The sequence below is a fragment of the Camelus bactrianus genome, chromosome 16 (assembly GCF_048773025.1).
Source record: "Camelus bactrianus isolate YW-2024 breed Bactrian camel chromosome 16, ASM4877302v1, whole genome shotgun sequence".
Classification (NCBI taxonomy): Eukaryota; Metazoa; Chordata; class Mammalia; order Artiodactyla; family Camelidae; genus Camelus; species Camelus bactrianus.
The window spans coordinates 14,413,173-14,438,359 of NC_133554.1; the positions used below are offsets into that span (position 1 = coordinate 14,413,173).

The 25,187-nt window shown below is 37.3% G+C and overlaps 1 long non-coding RNA gene and 1 pseudogene across 2 annotated transcripts in view; one reads left to right on the plus strand and one right to left on the minus strand.

Annotated features, from left to right (window-relative positions):
* LOC105065842 (uncharacterized) overlaps positions 1-25,187 on the minus strand; it is a 135,910-nt gene that overhangs the window by 90,851 nt on the left and 19,872 nt on the right. The window lies entirely within an intron of this gene.
* Positions 1,183-5,674, plus strand: LOC141573510 (serine/arginine-rich splicing factor 3 pseudogene; annotated as a pseudogene).

Consider the following 25,187-nt stretch of genomic DNA (forward strand, 5'->3'; position numbering starts at 1 on the left):
TACTGTGTCGGTACAAGTTCTCCAAGGAGATGCTGCAGTGGACTTGGGAGTACGAGAGGTTTACTGAGGAGTAATACTGCCAAAACGTAGGGAATAGGGTGGGGGAAGAGAATCTGACAAGAATTTCAGACTGTGATGCAGGTCTAACAAAGTCTCAGCTAACCACCAGGGACTCTGGAGAAGAGACTGCACATTAAGAGGAGTCCTGCATTGGGCAGAAATGGCCAGGCCTTAGTATCCCTGCTGTTTTGTCACCGACTAGGGTGTACCCAGGAAAAGCACAGGCCCCAACTCAACTGGCGCAGCTGACGCTGATGGCACAGCTGGAGGCTGACAGCTAACTGCACTCCCTAAAGTCAAAAAGCAAGTTCTTTCTTGAATAGAGATCCGGGCAGCTCACCACCATGACTGCCACAGGTGTCTTCTGTGTGGCAGGTGTCCAACTGCCCACTCCCTCCTGAGGTTACTGTGTGGGCTCTTTGGAAAGCCTGGCAGGGCCTCAGTACAACTGTTTCCAGTCTTGAGAGGTCTGGTTCCAGCTTCACTTCTGCCACCTCTGTCCCTGTCTCCCTCAGCCTCTTGCTGCTGGAGTGCCTTCAGCCAGCGGGGAGCTCTCTTGGACAGGTAGCTGTCTTCGGCAGCTCCCGACCCTTTGGAAAATGCTCACATCCTTGTCCTGATCCAGGGGAATGCAGGCTGCTCCACCAGGCCCTGTCTCTGTCTCTCCCTTTCTCTCCTATTTACTCTTCCCTTGCTCAGATAGGCACAGGTGATAGCTCAGGTGTGCTACCTAAGCAGGTGTGTGGACATTTGGATACTGAAATGCCAGTCACCCCTTCTTGCAGGCACTCCTCAAAACACAGTTTACAAGCGATCTTCTAAGTATCTCCCAGTTTACTTGGCTTGCTATGAGGAGGGGAGGAACTTACCTATCACCATTAACACACTCCCTACCAGGCCCATGCCTCTCTTCTTCTATGGTGCTCAAGAGATAACAGGTGTGATTTCTTGAGTGAATGACAAAGGAGTAGAGTTTTAGAACACACATTTCAGGATTTATGTAACCTAGATATGAACTTATATGAAAATCCTTCTTTGTGCATGTTGTAGCAGGAAAAAAAGAATTGAAAACCACTGGTGCAGAGACAGAATATATAATTAGACCAAATATTGAGGATCATAAGTACACTCATAAACCTTTTGGGAACAAACAGATAAGCAAATATAGCTAATCAGAGCAGTGGACATTTGTAATTTGTCTCTACAGCATAATAATAATCATAATAATAATTCCTTTTTCAAGTCACAGCTGGGTTTACTACATATAGCTGCAAAGGTTGTGCACCACACATTCCAAGGGAGTGCCAGTCACAATGCAGATTGTCTGAATGGTAACCCTTGGAGTTGTGCAGTGCACAACCTGCACAACATTCACTGTATACCCGGCCACAGCCCTAATTTTCCTATGTGAGTCACTGCTCACCTTGTCACAGTCACCTTGATCTGATAGGATATACCAGAGTTAGAGCACATGACCGGGCCTAATGCATCCCATTCCCCTGGACCCTGCGTCAATGGTGGGCACATGAACTAAACCTAACCTAGCCCAATCAGAGTGGCTCTCAGGACTCCTGATGGGAATGTACACTCTTATGACATAATTTTCCAAATAAAAACTCTGACCCTTTTTTCACACTAATAGTACCTAATGAAGACTGCAACTATCAATTAAATGTCTCAAAATGAAGGACTTAAAATTTTTTTCCCAAGCAATGATGATGGTATCTTCATTAACACAGTGACTCTCCTTCTTGGCCTCTCTTGTTCCCAGTTGACACCACTGAGACTGGGTTTCAAAGGATTTTTTATAAAAAAGGTTTCGTCTGACAAAAAAATGGAGACTAAACTGGCATTGCCACAATCTCTAAGTAACCAGTCAAGGCTGGAAGAAATGGATCAAATGTATTGGAGGTAGTGACCTTCTACCACTGCAGGTGATCAAAGCCAGGCTGGTGACTGTTTAAGGCATGTAGTAGAGGGGATTCAAACAACCACTCGGGACTTGGACTGTTACACTGCCAAGGTGATGTCTTCAGTGTGGTCTTTTAAATAGTAAAGATATTCAAACATATGCACACAAACAGAAACATGATATTCTAAGAATTAAATAGATTGTGCTATGGATCTGCCTCCAAAAAAATTTGGAAGCACAAGAGTGTGAAGATGCTTTCCTTTGCAGGGTATCATTAACTGAATTCTGATGCCAGTATGTCAAGATTATGAACCAGATTCTTGGGTGGTTTTCTTCACAATTTTGCTGGGATAGTCTACTTCTTTGTGCATTATATTATTTTTATGTTACTAATTTTAAATTTTATGAAGTTTCCTCCCATATATTTTCTCCATGTAGCTATCTAAAAAGCACATGTACAACACAGTGACCAATTTTTTGTCATTTATGTCTTTTGCTTCACCAATTTATTTACAGATTTATAGTTCATTGACTTCCACAGTTAGAAAATTAATGCTAAATCAATCCTTTGTATAAATTTATTATAACTTTACTATAAATTATTTTGCAATAGGTTGTTTGACCAATGTGGTGTAAAACTCTATTGTATATAAATGAAAACATTAAGCAAGTTGAAGGCATAAAATCAGCACTCTAATATAGCAGCTTGTGAGAAACTATATAGCATTTTTATGTAGCATATGGGAAAACTGTGCAGCATGGGGGTTTTGAGTATTAATTCTACAGTTGTACTAAATCTAACATGACAATCTCTATCTACAATCCAATCAGATTTAAAGTGGTAAGTTTTCATTGCTGTTCTGAATGCTGAATTATCTAGATGGTGGTGTTTGAGAAAGCTCATCTTCATAAAGCAAGTTTAGACCCCTTAGAGTCTATACATGGAAATCATCTTAACTACTGGGTATTCCAAAATGTAGTTTTCTTTCAAATTCTTTCCAAAATTGCTCTACTGTTTTGAGCAGTTTATCATCTTTTAAGTGGAAGAAAATATCTATTAATATAATAGAAAGAAAAAAATTGTTTTAAATTCTGATCATCCCATTTTCAGGGCTTAACTTTTATTTTTCACCTGACTATTTACTTTTGACAAATCATAAACTGGAAACTGAACAATAAGGAAGAACATGTACATCATAGTCCCAGTATTTTTAAAAGGCACACATAAATACAGCTCAGTGAATTTTCACAAAACAAACATATCTATGCAATCCTCAACCAGATCAAGAAACAGAATGTTACTAACCCCCCAGAAGTACCACTTGGACTCACTTCTAACCACTAGCCATTGGTAACTACTATCCTAACTGCTGATAGATTCGTTTTTCCTGTTTTTATACTTTATATAAATGGGATAATACATTAGTACTTTTGGGAATGGCTTCTTCCACCCAATTTAGATCTGTGAAGTGCAGTCATGCTGTCATATATAGCTTGTTCCTTCTCACTGTTACATACTATTTCACTGTTTAAACTTACCATAATTTTATTTCTCCATTCTACTGTTGATGGGCATTTAGTTAAGTTTCTAGATTTTGGCTATTACAAATAATGCTGCTATGAATATTCTGGAGCACATTTTTAGTGAATATAAGTACATATTTTTGTTGAGAATACATCAAGGAACTGTTTTAATTCTATATATGTATGATTAAAACATCTACTCTTTATGTAATATGTACTTAGCATCATGGACAATGACACCTTTTTCCTGGTCATGATGTTTAGAAAGTGGCCTACAGTTTTCCAGATCCAAGAAAGATATTATATTTCAAAACATTCTAGTAAGATATTGGAAGGTTATTTAGATTTTTTTAAATAGATTTAAGACCTTAACTCAGAAGTACAAGAAATTAACTTTAACTTTGTTTTTGTATCACTACACTTAATTCCCATTTTGAGCTCCCATTCTGCCCAACAGCAGGAACTTAATCTCAGTGAATGCAAAATGTCCTTCTCCTGCCTTTTCCTGAGCTGCACCTAAATTCCAGGGATGGACATGGTATTGGGGCTTCTAGTTGCCATCTATTCAAGCTGACAAGTGTTCATTCCTACCTGGGCCCTGCTAGGTATTGGGGTACCTTCCTGCTTCTGGCTGTAGGTCCTCTTTGAGTCTGCTGGCTCCTTTGCTGAGTTAGGCTCTCTCTTAGGCCTATTGCCTCATACTCCACATACAAACTCATGAATAACATTCCTTTGTTCCCACATCCTGCTGGGCTCATAAACACTCTATTAATCCAGGATGGAGTAGGCAGACTGATTCCACCTATTCTAAATCCACTGTTCATGGCATGAACTCTATACCTTGAATTTGTTAGGCCTTGGGTTTTTTAAACTTAAAAGTTCAGGTTCTTATAATTCAAAAGCTTTTTACTTGTGTCATCCTTTGCTCAAGGCAGGGAATGCTGATGACTACAGGGAAGTAGGTGTAAGGGAGAACTGTTCCACCACGTAAATATGTGTTTGATTCTGTTGCTCCTTTGAAATCCTTTCATAACTTAATTTAAAAAACAAATACCAAACAAACAGAACTCTTTCACATTACTATCTTATTATGATCACAACTAGATTTACATCAAATTGAATTCAGTGTACAGCTTGGTAAAGCTGATCGCTATCTGTTGTTTCTAACATAGCTTGAAATTTCTTGAGAAAGAAAATTCAATAGCAAACTACTAGCTACCATTTACTGAGTATAAACTACATACTAGGGGCTAAGCAATACATACACTGTATGTATTTCCTTATTTAATTTTTATAGCAACCTTATGATATCTTCATTTCATATATGAGAAAACTGAGGCACAGGTAGGTGAACTAACTTGCTCAAGGTCACAAAACTAGGATTTGAATCTAAGCGATGAAGAACTAAGAGCTACTACAAATAACCACCATGTTACACTACCTTAATGCAGAGTAAGGACAGAATCTAGCAACTTTGCTATTACTCTCTACATTAAGACATGAATGTCCAGGCCATTTTGTGGACGCCAGTTCAGCGTGAGCATCTAAAAGAGTCAGGCGTGTGGGGAGTGGGATGATCCTGCCGAGGGTATGTGGATTTGAGCCTCCGTGCTTGTAACAGAGATCTCGAAATGCATTGTGATTCCTGTCCATTGGACTGTAAAGTTTATGTAGGTAATTTCGGAAACAATGGTAACAAGACTGAACTGGAATGAGCTGTTGGCTATTATGGACCACTCCGAAGTATTTGGGTTGCTAGAAACCCTCCTGGCTTTGCTTTTGTTGCATCTGAAGATCCCCGAGATGCAGCGGATGCTGCCCGAGAGCTAGATGGGAGAACACTATGTGGCTGCCGAGTAAGGGTGGAACTGTCCAATGGTGAAAACAGAAGTCAAAATCGTGGCCCACCTCCCTCTCGGGGTCGTCGCCCTCGAGATGATTATCGGAGGAGTCCTCCAACCCGCCGCAGATCTGAAAGAGAGATCTCCAAGAAGCTTCTCTCGCAGCCGGAGCAGGTCCCTTTCTAGAGATACGAGAAGAGAGAGATCGCTGTCTTGGGAAAGAAATCATAAGCCAACCCTCTCTTTCTCTAAGTCTCCTAGCCGATCTAGGTCAAACGAAAGGAAGCAGAAGACCAGTTTGCAAGAGGAGTGGTGTACAGGAAATAACTGCATTTGACAGGAGTATGTACAAAAAATTCATGTTTGGTTTGAGACTTCATAAGCTTGATGCGTTTTTAAGATGTTTTAGCTGTTCACATTTGTTTGTCTCTTGGAACAGTGACACATAAAGATGTAATTCTCTATGGTTTGAAATGGATCATATGAGGCATGTAATACCAAGAATCGTTACTTTACAATGTTCCCTTATGCAAAACTGAATTTGCTTTTAGTCTTACACAGACTGATAATAACCTCTAGCTCCCCAGCTAAAGTGTGATTAATATTACAGAAACAAAACTGGCAAAAAGTGAAAAGACTTTCCACAGCTGGGATATGGTATGCAGCTGTAGTTGAACAAGCAGTCTAAAAGCTGCTCTGAATAAAAGCCAGCAGGTAAACATTAAAGCTGCACCATTAAGCTAGATTAGAGATTTAAAAATCTCACCAGTCTTCACACTGGACAAGAGGTTGTCCAGTGGTATAGAATCTTAAGTTTCAAGAAAGTTAGTTTACCTTTGCTTTAGGTCATAAGTTCCTTATGTGATTGCTGTATATGAATATATAGCTTTTCGTAACATTCTTTACTGGGAAATTTGAGACTATTCAAGATACCAGTGTCCTGCCAGTTTAAGGGTACATTTTAGAGCTGAACTTTTGAGTTACTGTGCAAGATTTTTTTCATGCTGTCATTTGTAATGTTTTGTGACAATCCTTGGGATTAAAGTTTTGGTTACAAATTGTTGTTGAACCTGAAAGCCTGTTTTTCCTTGCAAAAGTAAAATCTGTGAGCTCGGTACCAAGTCCAGGTATAACATTCCTATTGGAAGCCATATTTATATTTTCTTATAAAGTGCTTTTGACAATACAATATTAGCATAATTGTGCAAAAAAAAAATGAATGTCCAGAAGATGTGCCTTTTCAAACAAGAAAACTGGACAGCTCCTTAGTACTGCTTTCTAGATCCCTGTTCCCATACCTTATTTGAATCATGACCTACTATGTAAATAGAGTGAATAATTTGTTACAATTTCTAAGGTCAATTTGCAACATAGAAAATTACATACATAAGGAAAATTATAAAACTCTGATAAAAAAACCAAATAACTAAATAAATGAAGAGATATTCCATGTTCATGGATAGACATACTCAGTTTTTTCAAGATGTCAGTTCTTCCCAACTAAATCTATAGATTCAATCAATCCCAATCAAAGCCCTAGAAAATTATTTTGCGGGTACTGACAAGTTCTTTAGTTTATATGGAGAGGAAAAATACCCAGAATAGCCAACTAAATATTAAAAGAGAAGGACACTGTTGGAGGACCAACACTACCTGACTTCAAAACTCACTATACAGCTACAGTAAGCAAGCCTGTGGTATTTACAAAAGAACAAACAAATAGATCAATAGAACAGAAAACAGAGTCCAGACATAGCTCCATATAAATATAGTCAGCTGATCTTTGACAAAGAAGTAAAAGCAATACATTGGACAAAAGACAAATCTTTTTAATAAATGGTGCTAGAATGACTAAGACATCCACATGCAAAAAAATGAACCTAGACAAAGACCCTACAGCTTTCACAAAATTGACTCAAAACGGACCACAGACTTAAATGTAAAATGCAAAACTATAAAATTCCTGGAAGATAATACAGGAGAAAACCTACATAACCTTGGGTTTGGTGGTGACTTTTTAGTTACAATAACAAAGGCACAATCCAAGAAAGAAAAAATTGATAAGGTGGACTTCATTAAACTTAATAATTTCTGCTCTGCAAAAGACACTGTCAAGAGAATAAAAAGACAAGCCATACATGGAGAGAAAATATTTGCAAAAAAAATATCAGATAAAGGACTGTTATCCAAAATATAAAGTCTTAAAATTCAACAATAAGAAAACAAACAACTTGATTTAAAAATGGGCCAAAGATCTTAACAGACACCTCACCAACGAAGAACTATAGGATGGCAAATACGCATATGAAAAGACGCTCCACATCATATGTCATCAGGGAAATGCAAATTAAAACAACAATATGATATCACTACACACCTATTAGAATGGCCAAAACTCTCACAACACCAAATGCTGGCAAGGACATGGAGCAACAGGAACTCTCATTCACTGCTGTTTAAACTGCAAAATGGTACAGCCACTTTGAAGACAGTTTGGCAGTTTCTAAAAAAACTAAAGATACTTATACTATACTAATCCAGCAATTATGCTCCTAGTACTTACCCAAAGGATTTTTATGTGTTAAGTCCACAAAAAGCCTGCACGTGGATGTTTATCGCAGCTTTACTCATAATTGCCAGAACTTGGAAGGAACCAAGACGCCCTTCAGCAGGTAAATGGATAAATAAACTGTGGTACATCCAGACAATGGAACAGTATTCAACACTAAAAAGAAATGAGCTATCAAGCCATGAAAAACATGGAGGAAACTTAAACACATAGTACTAAATGAAAGAAGCCAATCTGGGAAAGCTACGTACTATACCATTTCAACTACATGACATTCTGGAAAAAATATAACTATTGAGACGGTAAAAAAAGATCAGTTTTTGCCAGGGTTTAGAAGAAAGAGGATGATTAGTATGAGCACAGGGGATTTTTAGGGCAGTGAAACTACTTTGTATGACACCATAATGGTGGCTATATATTATTATATATTTATTTACTACTGTATATTTGTCCAAACTCATAGAATGTGAAACACCAAGAGTGAATCCTAATGTAAATTATGAACTCTAGATGATAAGGATGTGTCAATGTAAGATCATCAATTGTAACAAATGCATCACTCTGGTGGGGGATATTAGCAATGGAGAAGGCTATGTATGTGTGGGGGCAGGGAGTACATGGGAAATCTCTGTATCTTCCTCTCAATTTTGCTGTGAACCCGAAACTTCTCTACAAAATAGTCTATTTTAGAAAGAAGATAAAGATTATATATAAGCAAGCAGTCATTGAAACTGTCTGCAAAAGGCTTATGAATTAAAGTTGTTAAAAGTGTTCAACAGTATGTGGCTATGTGTACACACACACATACCCATAACTTACATAGCTGACAATCCCAAGTGCTACTATACATGAGTGAATATCTGTAACGAAAATTAAGTTTATTCAGTGCCTTCAAAAATAAAGGCAGCTGACAAGGATATATTGTACAGCACAGGGAATATAGCCAATATTTTATAATAACTGTACATGGAGCATGGTCTTTAAAAATTGTGAATCACTATGTTGTACACTTGACACATGTAATATTGTATATCAACTATACCTCGATAAAAAAATAAAAAATAAAGGAAGCTGGCTATTTTAGTATTATCAATGAGAAAACTTTGATCTAAAAGCAGTGGGTAAAATTAAGTCATTTTTACTTCACTACTTTAGCCTTTTGCCCCGAAATAAAGGAACAAATCCCATAGTTCTACCGTTTGCTTCCTATTAACTAAGGGAATGCATGCTCATTTCAGAACATTCAAACCTTACAGAAATACACAATGAAGAAAATGAAAGTTCCCCCATAAAATTATCTCCCCAGAGATTACCACTACTAGTAATTTGGTATATATTTTTTTCAGAGTTTTTTTTCTATCCATATATGATATCAGCATCTATCTGTGTTTAAAAAACACAATACCAACTCCAAAAGCACTGGAGAGCAATAGAAAGCCTTCATACACCTCCGAGAAAATGAGTAATATGAAAATTACATTGCATGTCATTATAAAACTTCCCAAGTGTTCACTTTATTTTACCTCCACCTCACAAAACTGCTTTCTCATTCCATCTCTTTCCCCAAACTCATACATAGCCACCTTTTCTCAAACCTCCTTCCTCTTCCCTATCTTTTATGTTCCCTTTTCTTTTCACAAATAAAGCAGTCCGAAGGCTTTTCCAGTTTTTGGTCAAACTAATCCCACAGTTGGCTAATTAGTCAAGTAAATAAAGGACCTTTCCTCTTTAGAAAGTTTGGGGGGGCAGGAGCAGCAAAGGAAAACACTCATAATATTACATTCTTTCCTTATCACACATGTGTGGTTTTATCTATTATATAAAGAGGGTTTTTTTGTTATTTTAATAAAATGAGATTATAATTCTGCTTTTTAATTTGCTTTTTTTCCCATTTAAGATATGTTAAACATCTGTTGATGTCAGTATAAATCTACCTCACGTTTTATAGTCGCTTAGCATTTCATTACATTAAGTGTTTCATAATTTACTTAGCCAACCTCCTATTGTGTGACATTCGGTTATTTCCAAATTTCTGCTATTTTATGTAATGCTATAATGAATATTCTTGAATAAGTAGGGTAGAAGCCATCTCATCTGACCCTATTGGGACCAGTAGTCGGTTGGTTAGTCAATTTAAGCAAGGAATCATAAAAATTGATACAACATGTTTTAAATGCTTTATATTAACTTAGGACACATGTATGTGTTTTTCTTCTCCAATGTTTTGACAAAGAGTCAAGGTCTTTTATTTTGAGAATGAGTTCACTGATTACATATAGTTTCACATTATGTTTCTTGCACAAACCATGGCCAAAACACATGGCTTACAAGTTCCCATTTCAGGTTTTTTTTTCCCCAGTGTAAAGCTCAGTGGGCTGTGGGCACCTGTCAGCATACTTTAGAGAGGGAACTACAGTGTTGGTTATTCTGGTGAGCTGTTTAAGTGGAGACTGATTAACAGAACTACTATATACTTGTGAGATAAATTCTTAGAAATGAAATTACTGGATTAGAGTAAGCTGAAAGTTATACAGCTATTGTCAGACAGCTCTCCAAAAAGGTTGTCCCAATTTATATTCCCAAAAATATTGTGTAAGAGTTTTTATTTCTCAGATATCCTCACCAACAATGGATATTATGAATAGTTTAAACCTAACAATACTATTTATTCAACAATATTTATTAAAATTTATATGTGTAAAATTAAGTCATCATGGATCAGAGACCTAAATGTGAGAGTTAAAACTGTAACATTCGTAGAACAAAACTGCTATAGAGTGAGTGTCACATCTCTCAAAGTTCATATGTTAAATTGCAACACCCAAAGTGATGGTATTCAGAGGTGAAACCTTTGGGACATGACTAGATTATAAAGGTAAAGCCCTCACGAATGGGATTAGTGACCTTAAAAAAGAGACTGCAGAGAGCTCCCTTGTCCCTTCTGCCATGTGAGGATACAGCGAGAGGCAACAGTCTGTGAACTAGGAAACAGATCATCACCAGACAACAAATCTGCCAGAGTCTTGATCTTGGACTTCTCAGTCTCCAGAAGTGAGAGAAATAAATTTCTGTTGTTCATTAGCCACTCAAAAGTTTCTTCTGTTCTTTATGGTATTTTTGTTATAGTAGCCCAAACAGATGAAGTAAAAAAATACAGGACTAAATCTCTATGTTTCTGGGTTAGGCAGTCTTAGATAAGCACCAAAACACACATGACAAAAGAAAAATAGATAAATTGGATTTTATCAAAATTAAAAGTTTTTGTGACACCTCAGAGAATGGGAGAAAAATTTTAAAAACATATCTACAATGGATTTGTATCTAGAATATATAAACTTACAACTCAGTTTTAAAAAGAAGAAATAACCCTGTTTAAAAATAGGTGAGGGTTGGTATAACTCAGGGGTAAGGCACATGTTTAGCAAGCACGAGGTCCTGAGTTCAATCCTCAGTACTGCCAATAAATAAGTGAATAAATAAATAATAGGCAAAAGATCTGAATAGACATTTCTCCAATGAATACATACAAATGGCCTATAACACATGAAAAGATACTCAATATCATTGGCCATCAGGGAAATATAAATTAAAATCACATTAAGATACCACTGCACATTCACTAAGATGGCTATAATAAAAAAGATAATAACAAGTGTTGGAGAGGTTTGGGGAAACTGGAACCCTAATACACTGCTGGTAGGAATGTAAAATGGTGAAACTGCTTTGGAAAACCATCTGGCAGTTCTTCAAAATGTTAAACATATAGTTACCATATGACCCACCAAATCTACTTCTAGGTATATTTCCAAGAGAAATAAAAACATTATGTCCATATAAAAACTTGTAAATGAATGTTCATAGCAGCATTATTCATAATAGCCAAAAAGCAGAAACAATTCAAACACCCATCAACTGATGACTGAATAAATAAAATATGGTAAAATTTATAAAATGAAATATTATTAAGCAATAAAAAGGAATGAAGTACTGATACATGCGACAACATGAATGAACCTTGAAAACATGCTAGGCCAAAGAAGCCAGTCATAAATGATCATCTATTTAAGGATACCATTTATATGAAACATCCAGAATAGGCAAATCCATAGAGACAGAAAGTAGATTTGTGGTTACCTTGAGCTGGAGAAAGGATAAAATGAGAATGACTACTAATGGGTATGGGGTTTCTATATGGGGGTGATGAAATGTTCTAAAATTAATTATGATAATGGTTGTACAACTCTTTAGTATGTAAGAATACTAAACCCCACTGAATTACACACTTTAAATGGGTGAACTGTAATGACATGTGAGTTATACCTCAATAAAGCCTGTTATATTAAAACAATTGTTATGTGCCTGGCAATGTTCTAGGTGCTACAAATATAGCCGTTGACATATGTCTTCCATTTACCCTTCCAGGTTCACTCCTCACCCTTCTCCACTACGTGCTTTGCCCATAGAGGTTGATCTAACAGACCACATCAAAAGGGTTCTCATGCCTTGGTTGGGTTTGGTCAACAGGGAGCCCAGGCAGGAGATCAGAGTGGGAAGGAAAGTGGAATCAGGATATTTATTCTCTTGGCTCCCTCCCTGAGAGGACACCTTGCCTTTCCAGGCAAGGTCACTGATCTTCCAAGAGAGTCAACTTTACACGCTGTTTCTTTTAGGTTCTACTAACTGGCATCCCTCCTGCCATTTTAGGCCTAAAAGTGGTGACATCACAGCTGCTACCACCTCGAGGATACTGTTGTAATCTCTGTGGTTTCCCTGTACTTGCATCTTTGTAAATAACCCCTAAATAATCACTTAGTAAAAAAGTATTCCTAAAATTATTCTGAGCATATCATCTATTTTCTTTTGAGACCTTTACTAAACCAGACACATAAGGACGCTGCCATCTTAGAGTTTTAATTCCAATGATCAAAGAAAAGAAATTCATTAATAAGAATATTCCAGGCAGAGGGAACAGAAAGTACAATACTGCTGTTACAGGTGGATGCTTGGGCTGTTTGCTGCACAGAAAGACCAGTATGACTAACATAGAATGACTCAGTGGCGAGTAATAAGACAGGAAGCAAAATGGTGGGCAGGGCCAGATCATATAGAGTCATATGCATACTATTATATTTTTACTTATCTGATATATTTAACTAAATAGTGACAAAACATAAATAAAAACACAACTTTTAGTACTTGTAATACAATGTTATTTGCATCCTTGACTTAAAAACCCTGTGCTTTGTGTTATAGTATTGTCAAGTACTTTCAAGGACAGGAAGAGGCTTAATTTCCTTCATTTTTTTTTTTTTTTTTTTTTTGATGAAGGCAAATTTTTACTGAAGGCAGATCACAGAGGAGAGAGCTCCACCACATATCACAGGACAAACCGGCCCATCTGCTGTATCCTGTAACTGTATCTCTTTTTCCTACCGTCTGTCTTTTATCCTTTCACTCTGCTCTGTCCCTACTCCCCACCTCCACCTCTCAAAACCCATCCAGCTCACAGCCTACTCAGCAAAAGCGGAAGAGGCTTAATTTCTGATTTGTAAAATACACATAAATTTAGGTGATTAAGAGTATAGCCATGTCTTGAACTGAAATGTGTGTGTGTGTGTGTGTGTGTACATGTTATTAACAAAGACAAATCAGAAAATAAAATTCATGATATACTTTCTTTCCCATCACCTAATACCTTACGGGAGAGATCTTTCTCATTCAGAGCCCTAGGTCTTGTTTTGTTTCTTTTTTTTCTTTTTAATTTGCTGTTTTTAAAAATGAGTTTATTATTTAAGGAAAAGAAACTCCCCTTTGAAAAAATAGAAATGTGAAATTGACCAAGTTGTGTTGGGTACCTAAACGAAGCAAATCCTCCTGTGACAATGGTAATACATAAGTTGAAAAAAATTTGCCTATAAAACAAATATTGCCATAAACATACTGATTTTTAGGGGTGAAAAATATCTACATTCAATATTCTCATTATAGTTTCTTTCTAATAAAATCTTTGTGGATGTTTATAGGCCTTCTCTCTGGAAAATCTGCAGGCAGCTTGGTAACTTTATATTTAAATGAATGTCAAAGAACAAACTAGGAATGTATCAGAAATGGGGAAAAGACTAAGGATTGTGACCAAAGAAATCAGTTGAGCTTTAAGTATAAATGAAGCACAATTAACATTTTGTGGAGCAAAAACTCATAGAAATAAATATTCTAAATAACAGTTTCTTCCTACATCTTGTAGATAAATTATATCAAGTCATGGGTAAAGATTTTAAATAGAGTTGCCAGTATCAGAGTCAAAATTCTCCAGCGTAAATTCACTGACAAGGGACTGCTGTACAATCTCTAAAAAAAAATTTAATATCCAATGTATTTACTCTAAAGAATTGAGTGTATAGACTCACAATCTCTTCGGGCCTTAATTTTCGATCTGTATAAGTGTAGTACTGGTTTTGATTTTTTAAATTCTAATTCCTGGTAACAAATGCTTATGCTCTTGCAGTTTCTGACTGATTAGAGCGCCCTCATGTGTGTCTTTGTTGTAATGTTTTAGATATCTAAAAAAGGACTAATCTCAGTAGCAATACAATTATAATTTATTTTCCCATTTATAATAGCTTCAAGTATCATTCAGTAAATGCTAAAGATTGTGATTAATCCTACTGCCACTCCCTATCAAGCTTTTCATATGCCAAATTTTATTCTAAAGTAACTGAAGTTATTATTGTTCTGGTTCAAATTTTAATGGCTTAAGGAGTTTTTCCTTAAAACTGCTAAAAGTTTTTCATCATAATATTATTTTATTATCATGCTTGAATGAAAATCTGTATCCAATTAAGTTGTTAATTATATGTGATAGCCTGACTGTATATTTCCAGGGGTGGGTAACAGCTCCACCAGGTCATTTCTAACTCAGTTTTCCAAATAAAAATTTACTTGTCTAAATCATTGCAAACAGATTTCTTTCTACTCAAAAAGACCATACCCGAGGGAGCCAAGAGAATTTCATTTTTTTTGAAAACTGTATGTAAAATCAAAAATCTCATAAATCCAATCACATTTTAAATGGCATTTACCCAACAAGTATGTATTGAGGGCCCCCACTACGTGCCAGGAATAAGACGTCAAACTGAGGAACTCAAAGTTACTAAAGAAAAGAAAAAAATACTGGGTTTTTTTTCTCTTTCTATAAAATGACTTAGTAATAAATGCCTCACCCTAGAGAATTGCTGTAAGGATCTAATAACATGACATATGTAACCACATCTTTTAAAAGAGAGAAATGTTATTAAAATGTTTGCAAGAGAAACCTTGGTGGTTCCAAGGAACATATTTTAGGGGTTGCTTTGCATGCAGAAAATCCTTGAATGTGGGGCTCTGCTGACTTTTTTAAATTAAAAATTTTCTTCAAATTTTCATGACAGGAGAGAAAGTGGAAAGAGAAAATTAAGTCACCTAAGAAGTCTGAACTATTATTTTCCTCATTGCCTCTTTTTTTTTTTAACATTTTTGTATTGATTTATAGTCATTTTATAATGTGTCAAATTCCAGTGTAGAGCACAATTTTTCAGTTACACATAAACATACATATATTCATTGTCTCCTCATTGCCTCTTAATCTCTTTTTCTCAGCAAGGCAGTGCATGGATAGGTTGGGAAAACCAATTAAGTCAAGAGGTCAAACTAGTAAAATGTGACAATGAGTGTGTATATGTCCATGAATAACTGAAAAATTGTGCTGAACACTGGAATTTGACACAACATTGTAAAATGATTATAAATCAATAAAAAATGTTAAAAAAAAAAAAAAAAAAGAGGTCAAACTAGCTATACCAGACTAGCCAGAATGGAGCAATGATGCTAACCTGGCAGAAGCCAGAGTTTTCACCTTTTCAAAATCCCTTAAACCCAAAACATCAGCAATCCATGATGTTCAAATAAAGGTAGTACATGAGATGATTCTTAGTGATTCTCTAATTCTAGGCCCTGTGGAAAATTAAATAGACTGCTTTGGGGCCCTCCCACTAAGGGTTAGAACCTTACTTTCAATGTCCCCTTTCCTGTCTCCCACACATTCACAGCTTCCTTTCCTGCTGTCCTCGCCGATTCAGAATCCTCCACTGCATTCCACGAAAAGTTCTATGTCCCACAATTCTGTCTCCTCCATGCTCCAGTTTAAATTCCCACGGTTTCAAGTGGCCAATTGTTCAACTGTTTCCAACCTTTTAAAATTTGATGATGTCCTCCATTCCAGTTTTTAAACTTACTGTGGAAATTATTTAACATATCAAAAGTAGATACACATTTAGAAAAATTAAAAGAGGGGTGGGTTTAGCTCAGTGGAAGAGCATGTGTTTAGCATGCACGAGGTCCTAGGTTCAATCCCCAGTACCTCCATTAAAAAATTTTTTTGTTTACAGTAGATAGAAGAGTATAATGAATACCCCACATATCCATTAGCCAGCTTGAACTACTGTCAACATATGGGGAACTGCAAGCAGTCTGACTTGGTTAAAATAGCATGAGAATAGGTAGTATTTAGAGAATCAAACAGAATTTCTAAAATAAAAAATGTAATATTTGAAAGTATAGAAGTCAATGGAAAGATTAAACAGCCGAATAGTTCAGCTAAATACATAGTGACCTAGAAGATAGTCCCAAAGAAGTTACTTAGAATGTACCAGAGAAACAAAGAAATGGAAAGGATGAGAGGAAAATTATGGGTCATAGATAATAAAGTGCAAAAGTCCAATGTACATCTGGAACTCCAGAAGGAGAAAATGGAGAGGAGAGAGACGAGATCATATTCAAAAAATTGTAACTGACTATCTTCTAGAATTAATGAAACTCAAATTCTGAGTTTGAAGAAGCTAAATGAATTCAAATCTAAATAAAAAGAAACCCACACCAAGACACACCATAGTGAACCTACAGAAAACTAAAGACAAGAAAAAGATTCTAAAACAGCTAGAGAGAAATACAGCTTACAAAGGAACATATGAAAAATAACAGGACATTTCTCAGTGGCAACAATGGAAGCCAGAAGACAGTGGAATAGTATCTTTAAAGTCTGAGAGGAAAATAATTGTCAACCTAGAATACGTCCTAGCAAGACTACCTCAAAAAAGATCTTGAAACAATGATATTTTCAGAGAGACTGGGGAAGATACCAGCAACTAGAAGGTCAAGTACCCTAAAGGTAATTCTTGAAGTTTCTAGTGAGAAATTCTGAGGAACTGGGGTTTATAAAAGTTGTGAAAATGCATAGGCTGAGAACACAAAAAGACTAAGGGAACACTGGATCTAACCACATCTACAACCAACCCCATCTCAATTTTTAATCTCCGGAACATTTTGGTTACGCTGCAGGCATATGGTTTACTTTTGCAGATTTGAAGGAAGAGAACAATTCTGCTCCATCTTCTCATGCCACCAACCCAAAAAGGCTTTCCTGGGCCCCTAAGCCCTTAGGAGGAGTGGTTAAATGATTGGTCAAAGTCCAAGGCATTTATTAGGCCTTATTTGCTTCTTCTTCCTCACTCAGGTCTCTCTTCTTTTCTGCCTCTTACTGGGGTCTGTGCCTCTGAAGACTGTGCCATGTTAGTTTGGTAGAAGGGAGGAAAAGCTTCAACATAACAGAGCTCTGTAGTGGGAGTTACTGGCTTCTCACCCCTGTATGCAGCTCCATATAGCTCCCTCAATCTGAGACACCAAAGGCAGGAGGGCACCCAAGCATTCCTTGGTCTCTGGATTAATACCATAAAAATATCTCAGAACTTCATCTGTATCCTCTAATACAGATGCTCATCTTCACTCTAAGGTAATGAAGATTAGCTGATGTTCCTAGGGAAAGGACAAGCGGCTTCTCTGCCAAATCCAAACACCTGAGAAATAACTTTTGCTAGGCTCATTTTCCTTATCCCAAAAAGGAAGAAAAATACTGAATTCACAGAGAATTAGAGGTTAAACATCTTGGTGAAATCACCTAGAAGTATAAAGAGGCTAAATGTTTACTGTATTAGTATAGAAATGGGACAAACTGCAAAAACCAAATCTGGACTCAAATACATACTGAATTCAATATATGATAAAACTAGCACTCCAGGTCAGTGGGAGAAAGATGGCTTATTCAATAAAAGTAACGAGACAACTGTTCAGACTTTTTTTTAAAAGCTGAATCATTACTTTATTCCAAAATAAAGCCCATATGTATCAACATTTAAAGATATATTAAAGCATAAAAATACTAAGAGAAATATGTATGAATATTTTATAATCTTGGAGTGGAAAAGGCCTTTTCGAGCATGTTACCAAATTCAGAAAAAAGAATTTATAAATTTTGGCTACTTAAGATTAAAACTTTGACCTTTTAAATGACATAAAAATACTACTTTAAAAAAAGACATACTATATTCTTGACTAGGAAAAATTAAAATCATAAAGATGTCAATTACTCACAAATTAACATATAAATGCAATTCCAGTCAGAATACATTGATTTTACATCAGTAATGTATGAACTGATACATGGATTTTACGGGACAGTAACTAACATTCATATGGAAGAATACATGAGAATAGTCAAGAATATTTGGAAAAGAAGACCAGTGAAGGGAGGCTCATCTTACCATAATTCAATTTAAAATGAAGATATAGTAAACAAAATAGTATGTTATTGGCACAGGAACAGACAAATATATCAGTAAAAAGACTGGAGAGTCCAGAAATTGATTAAAAGATACATGAGACTCAAGAAGAGTTTTATTTATTATATGGTGCTAGAATAACTGAGTATACATTTGGAATAAAATAAACCTATTTCTTATGGTAGACACTGATAGCTACCTACCTAATTTCCATTTATTTCATTCAGATGAAAACTTATGTCCAATATAAAAACATACACATGAATGTTAATAGCATCATTATTCCTAATAGTCAACAAGGGGGAAACAAGTCAAATGCCCATCAACTGGTGAATGGATAAACAACTTGGTGTATCCATATGATGGAATATTACTGAGAAGTAAAAAGGAATGGAGTACTGAGATATGCTTCAACATGGATAAACCTTGAAAACAGTATGTGAAGTAAAAAAAGCCAGTCAAAAAAGGCCACATAATGTATGATTCCATTTATATGAAAATTCCAGAATAGGCAAATCCATACAGTCAGAAAGTAGGTCAGTGGTTGCTAGTGAGTGGCAGGGAGGATGGGAGGATGAGGGCCTATAAATGGGCACTGGATTTCTTTTTAGAGTGAAGAATATGTTCTAAATTTATAATGATGATGGTTACACAACTCTGTGAATATACTAAAACCTACTGAATTATGTAATTTAAAAGGGTAAATGTTATGCTATGTGAATAATATCTCAAAAAAGCTGTTATTTAAAAAACACACTCAGGGTTTGCTGTCTGGTACACAGAGGTGACTTTCAGATTTCTGCTGGTAGCAAGAGGAGGGACAACTACAAGTGCAGTAACTGCTGTTAAGGAAACACCAGCAGTTTCTAATTTTATGCTGGCCTATATTTTGCTATGACTCTAGTAGCTTTTGATAATGCTACACAAGAGGCCAAAACAGAAATGCCTTTTATATTTTATTGTAACAGCTAAACTGGGATATAAACTCACCAATTGCTTTTTTACAAAGGAAATGAGCTAAAAACAACATAGATGTAAGTGTAGCTTAAATAAACCTTTGCTCAGTAAGATGAATGTGTTCACAGGGGAGGGAGAGTTTGGTAGTAAAAACAGTTTAAAGTGTTACATTATTTTAAAAAGCATTTTGTTTCATTTACTGTAAATGGTCAAACATCATTTTAAAACAGATGGTAAATCTGTTGAATAGTAAAAAGAAATGACATCTTGTTTCCATTTTCCTATTCCTTCCAGTTCATCTCTTCATTGTAAATCACTTTCCATTGTGGGAGGATATTAAATTTAAATCAAACTGAAAGAAAAAAAAGCATGTGGCTATGTTCATAAATTCATGTTTCTCAGCACTACTGCCTCTTACAGCCATTTTATGAAGAGTATTTCAAATTTATCTATTCTTTCTGGATGGGAACAAATTGACAATTTCTTTTCTTGAGCAAACAGCTCTTTCAGGGAACTTAATTACAAAAAGAAAAAATCTGTAATTATGATATATAAACATTAAATAAATTTTAATACTCTTTCATGAGAAAAGATCTGGAACTGGTAAGCATTTGAGGAATGGTATTAAGTTTAATTTGTAAAGATAAATAAGATGTACAGTGCTTACCAAGTTCTTAGACTAAAATGCTATATATACATGAGTGTGTATGTATGTATATGGACATACATGGATATACGTATATGAATGCTGATGTCTGTGCATGATGCTCACAATTATGTAAATAAATATTCCTTACAATAACCCCATTACAATGAGGAAACTGAGAAGGAGCGAGGTTATGCAATTTGTCCAAGCTGAATCCAGGGAGTTTGGCACCACAGACCATGTTTTTGATAATTACTCTAGATATATATCAAGAGCTCTGAGAACATTAAACAAGCCAATAGATCCTTCTTATCTTCTGTTCTGAATTGCCCTCTACAAAACACCATATGCTTCCTTTGGACATATGATACATCTAAAGTTTATTGTAAAGTTCTTCTACAATAAAGAAGGTAACTAATTTCTGGTTTTGAACCCTCTTTGATCTATGACAAAACTCTCTATATTTATTAAATTCAAATAAATTTTCAATCTAAACCACATTACTTTAGGGTAAAATGTAAATACATCTAAAAAGATGCACTGAGGATGTCTTTGAGGGGGGACTAAGAATGGAGGTGGGACCAGGAAGGGACCAAGGACCAGGAAGCACAAGGACTAGATTGGCTGCCCGGAGGTCATCCCTCTCAACCGTCCCCCAGTGTAATGCCACCCCTGTTACCCATCCCCCACCTGAACAGGGATTTGAGAATGCCCTGGAGGTCCCCCCTCTCACCTGCCCCCAAGTTTAATGCCATCCTGGTCACCCATTCCCCTGTGAACAGGGGCCAGGAGTCTCCGCAGCCTTGGCCAAGTGGGCTTATATATAGGGTCCATGTGCAATAGGTGGGGGATGTCTTCTATTTTTTACTACTTCTACTACCACTTTTGGGGCAGAGGGAGATGGTATTTTCAAGACAAACCACAGGCACCAGAAAGAAAAGTTGGGAAGTTGGAAAAAAAAAAAACAAGGACTGAAAATAGATTAATAAATCTATCTCTTTATTTTCCAGAAGATAAACCACTTAGCTGCATGATAGAAACAAATTTTATATAAGGAATGCATCTGCATTGATACTTTGGATGTTTTAGCTTTAAAAAGCAAAGGGAAATATACTTTTTAAGATTATAAATATAATCAATCTCATATAACCAATTAATGTGGAACAATTCCTAAAAGACATTTTTATTATGGAAGAGAGACAAAAATTATTACCTCCCTATACACCAGCTCTAGAACCAGATTGCTCTATGACGTTTTTCCTAAAAGCATTCATTTAAAACATGTCCACCTTGTGCCCACTTCAACTCAGTGATAGTTAATGCCAAAAATTCTGTGTTAAGGATTCTCAGGTTGAACAAGAATTAGATTAATATGAGATGGCCAAGATGTCAGAGTAGGAAGAATCTGAACATCCCTCCTTCCACAGATACACCAAAATTACAACTACTTACAGAGCAACTATCTATGAGAACAACCTAGAGACTAGAAGACGACATTTCCCACAGTTAAAGGCATAAAGAAGGAAACACAATGAGATGGGTAGGAGGGGCAGAGCCACAGTATAGTCAGGACCCACACCTCTGGGTTAGCGACCCACAACTGGAAAGAACATCACAATTGTAGAGGTACTCCCTGAGGAGTGAGGGGTCTGAGCCCCATATCAGGCCCGAGCCCAGGGATTCTGCATTAGGAAGAGAAGCCTCCAGAACATCCAGCTTTGAAAACCAGGAGGGCTTATGTTCAGGAGAGCTACAGGGCTAAAACAGAGATTCAGCTGTTAAAGGGCACATGCAAAATCTCACACACTCTTGAGCCCCGGAATTGTAAGCAGTAGTTTGCAAGGAGCCTCGGTCAGATCCACTTGCTGATCTTGAAGAGCCTCCCAGAAAGGCAGGAGGCAGCTGGGACTCTGCCAAGAGCTGGAAATAGTGATAGAATCCATTTTGGGGAGGTCCTTCCACCACAATAACACTGCACTGGCAAGCACCATTTTGGAATCCTTCCTCCAGTCTATTAGAGCAGACCTAGCCCTGCCCACTAGTGGCTGGCACGAGCCCCGAATCCCCTGGGCTGTGCAGACAGTTGCACAGGGACCTGGCCCTATCCTCCAGCAGGCCAGCACCAGTCCTGCACCTCCCCAAGTTGCAGAGCCAACCACACAGGAAACCTACCTCACCCTCAAGTAGGCCTGCAGCCATGATAGATGATATGGCCTCACAGCCAACTGGGGCAGGGGCCCAGCCCCACCAGCTAGCACACCCACAGCAGTCGGCCCCACCATAACAGAAGGGTACACAAAGCCCACTGTGGGGGCACCACTAGAGCATGTAACTCTGGTGACCAAGAAGAGCTTGCTGCTGGGTCCTATAGGACGTCTCTTACATAAGGCCACTTCTTAAAGAACAGGAAATGCAGCCAACCTATCTATATATAAAGAAATGAACACAGAGAATTGGGAAAAATTAAGAGACAGAACAATATGTTCCAAATAAAGGAACAAGATGAAACCCCAGAAGTTCCAGTCAAGATGGCAGAGTAGTAGGACCATGAGCTTGCCTCTCCTCATGACTACAACAAAACCACAACTGAGTGCTAAACAACCATCAAAAACAGACTGGAACCTAGCAAAAAAGATCTTCTGCAACTGGAAACATAAAGAGGGAACCACAGCAGGATGGTAGGAGGGGCGTGCTCGTGATATAATTGGGCCCCATAGCCCCTGGGGTGGGTGACCCACAAGCTGAAGATTTGTTAAGTCGCAGAGGCCCTCCCACAAGAGTGAGAGCTATAAACCCCACGTCAGGCTCCTCAGCTTGGGTCCCGGCATTGGGAAGAGAAGGAGACCCCAGGACATCTGGTTCTGAAGGCCAGGGGGTCTTGGATCTGGGAGCCTGACGGGATTGGGGGAAACAGAGGCCCCATTCTCTTGAGAAGCGTACACAGAAACTCATGTGCACCAGGTCCAAGGGCAGAGGCAGTGATTTCATAGGAACCTGGGTCAGACCAGCCTACTGGATTTGGAGGGTCTCCTGGAGACGTGGGGGATGGCAGTGGTTCACTCAGGGGACATAAAAGCTGGTGGCGGACATTCTGGGAGTGTTAATCCACATGAGCTTTCCTGGAGGCTGACATCTTGATTGATCATTAGCACCAAGACCTAGCCCCACCCAACAGCCTGTAGGGAAGCCTCAGGCCAAACAACATACAGGGTGGGAACACAGCCACACCTGTCATCAGGCTTCCTAAGCCACAAAGGCCTCTAAACAGGCCCTACCCACCAGAGGTCCAGGATCAAGCTTCACCCAGCAGTGGGCAGGCACTGGCTCCTCCTGCCAGGAAACCTGCATAAGCCTCTAGTCCAGCCTCACCCACTAGGGGCAGAAATTAGAAATAAGAAAACAATAATCCCAAAGCCTGTGGAAGGAATCCACAAACACATAGAAAGATAGACGATATGAGGCGGCCAAACACAAGATAAAACCCCAGAAGAAGAAATAATGAGGAGATAGGCAATTTATCCGAGAAAGATGTTCAGAGAACTCAAGAGGAGCATAGATGCATGGAGTGAAGTTTTTCGCAAAGAGTTGGAAAATATAAAGAATACCCAAATAGAGTTGAAGAATAAAATCACTGAAATGAACAACACACTAGAAGGAACCAAGAATAGACTAAATGAGACAGAAGAACAGATCAGTGAGCTAAAAGACAGATCAGTGGAAATCACTACTTCAGAATAGCAAAAAGAATAAAAAGGAATGAGGATAGTTTAAGAGAACTCTGGGACAACATGAAGCGCTCTAATATTCGCAATATAGGGGTCCCAGAAAGAGAGAAAGAACCTGAGAAAATTTTTGGAGAGATAATAACTGAAAACTTCCCCAACTTGGGAAAGGAAAACAGTCACCCAAGTCCTGGAAGTGCAGACAGTACCACACAGAATCAACCCAAAGAGGAACACACCAAGGCACACAGTCATCAAATTGACAACAATTAAGGATAAGAAGAAAATATTAAAATTAACAGGAGAAAAGCAATGAGTAATATACAAGGGGACTCCCATAGGGTTATCAGCTGATTTTTCAGCAGAAACTCTACAGGCCAGAAGGGAGTGGCACGATATATTTAAAGTGATGCAAAGGAGAAACTTACAACCGAGAATACTCTATCCAGCAAGGCTCTCATTCAGACTTGATGGAGAAATCAAAAGCTTCACAGATAAAAGCTAAAAGATTTCAGCACCACCAAACCAGCTTTACAACAAATGTTAAAGGACCTTCTCTAGTCATCAAACCGTAAGAAAAGAGAACAAAATGAAGAAAGAGGAAAAAGAAAAGAGAGAGAGACCTACAAAAGATTGCTTTGGCTGTTCGGGGTCTTTTGTGGTTCCTTACAAATTTTGGAATTGTTTTTCTAGTTCTGTGACTAATGTAGTGAGTATTTTGATGGGGGTTACGTGGATCTGTGGATTGCTTTGGGTAGTGAGGCCATTTTGATAGTGTTGTTTCTTCCAATCCAAGAGCACAAGAAATCTTTCCATTTCTTTGTGTCATTTTGGTTTTCAGAGTATAGGTAACCTCCTTGGTTAAGTTTATTTCTAGGTGTTTTGTTGTTTTTGATGCAATGGAAATGTCTCCGCCAGTTATAAAATTCTGGGTTTTGAAGTGAAAAAAAAAGTGAATGAAGGGCCGCAAATGGCAAAATAGACTTCTTTTTTCTGGGTGAGTTGTATTCCATTATTTATATATATATGCTGCATCTCCATTATTTATTTAACCACTGATGTGCACGTAGGATGCTTCCATGTCTTGGCAATTATAATGTTGCTGTTAACAGCAGGGTGTATATATCTTTTTGAGTTAATTCTTATTTGTGGTTGGCCTTATTTCTTTGATAACTATGGAAGTTTAAAAAGCTAACGTTCTAAATGTTCTTGGAAACAATGAATAGTACATATATGTAAATTTAAAAATATATATGCAGTAAAAAAAAAAGATCTATCAAGCCATGAAAGACACAGAAGAAACTTAA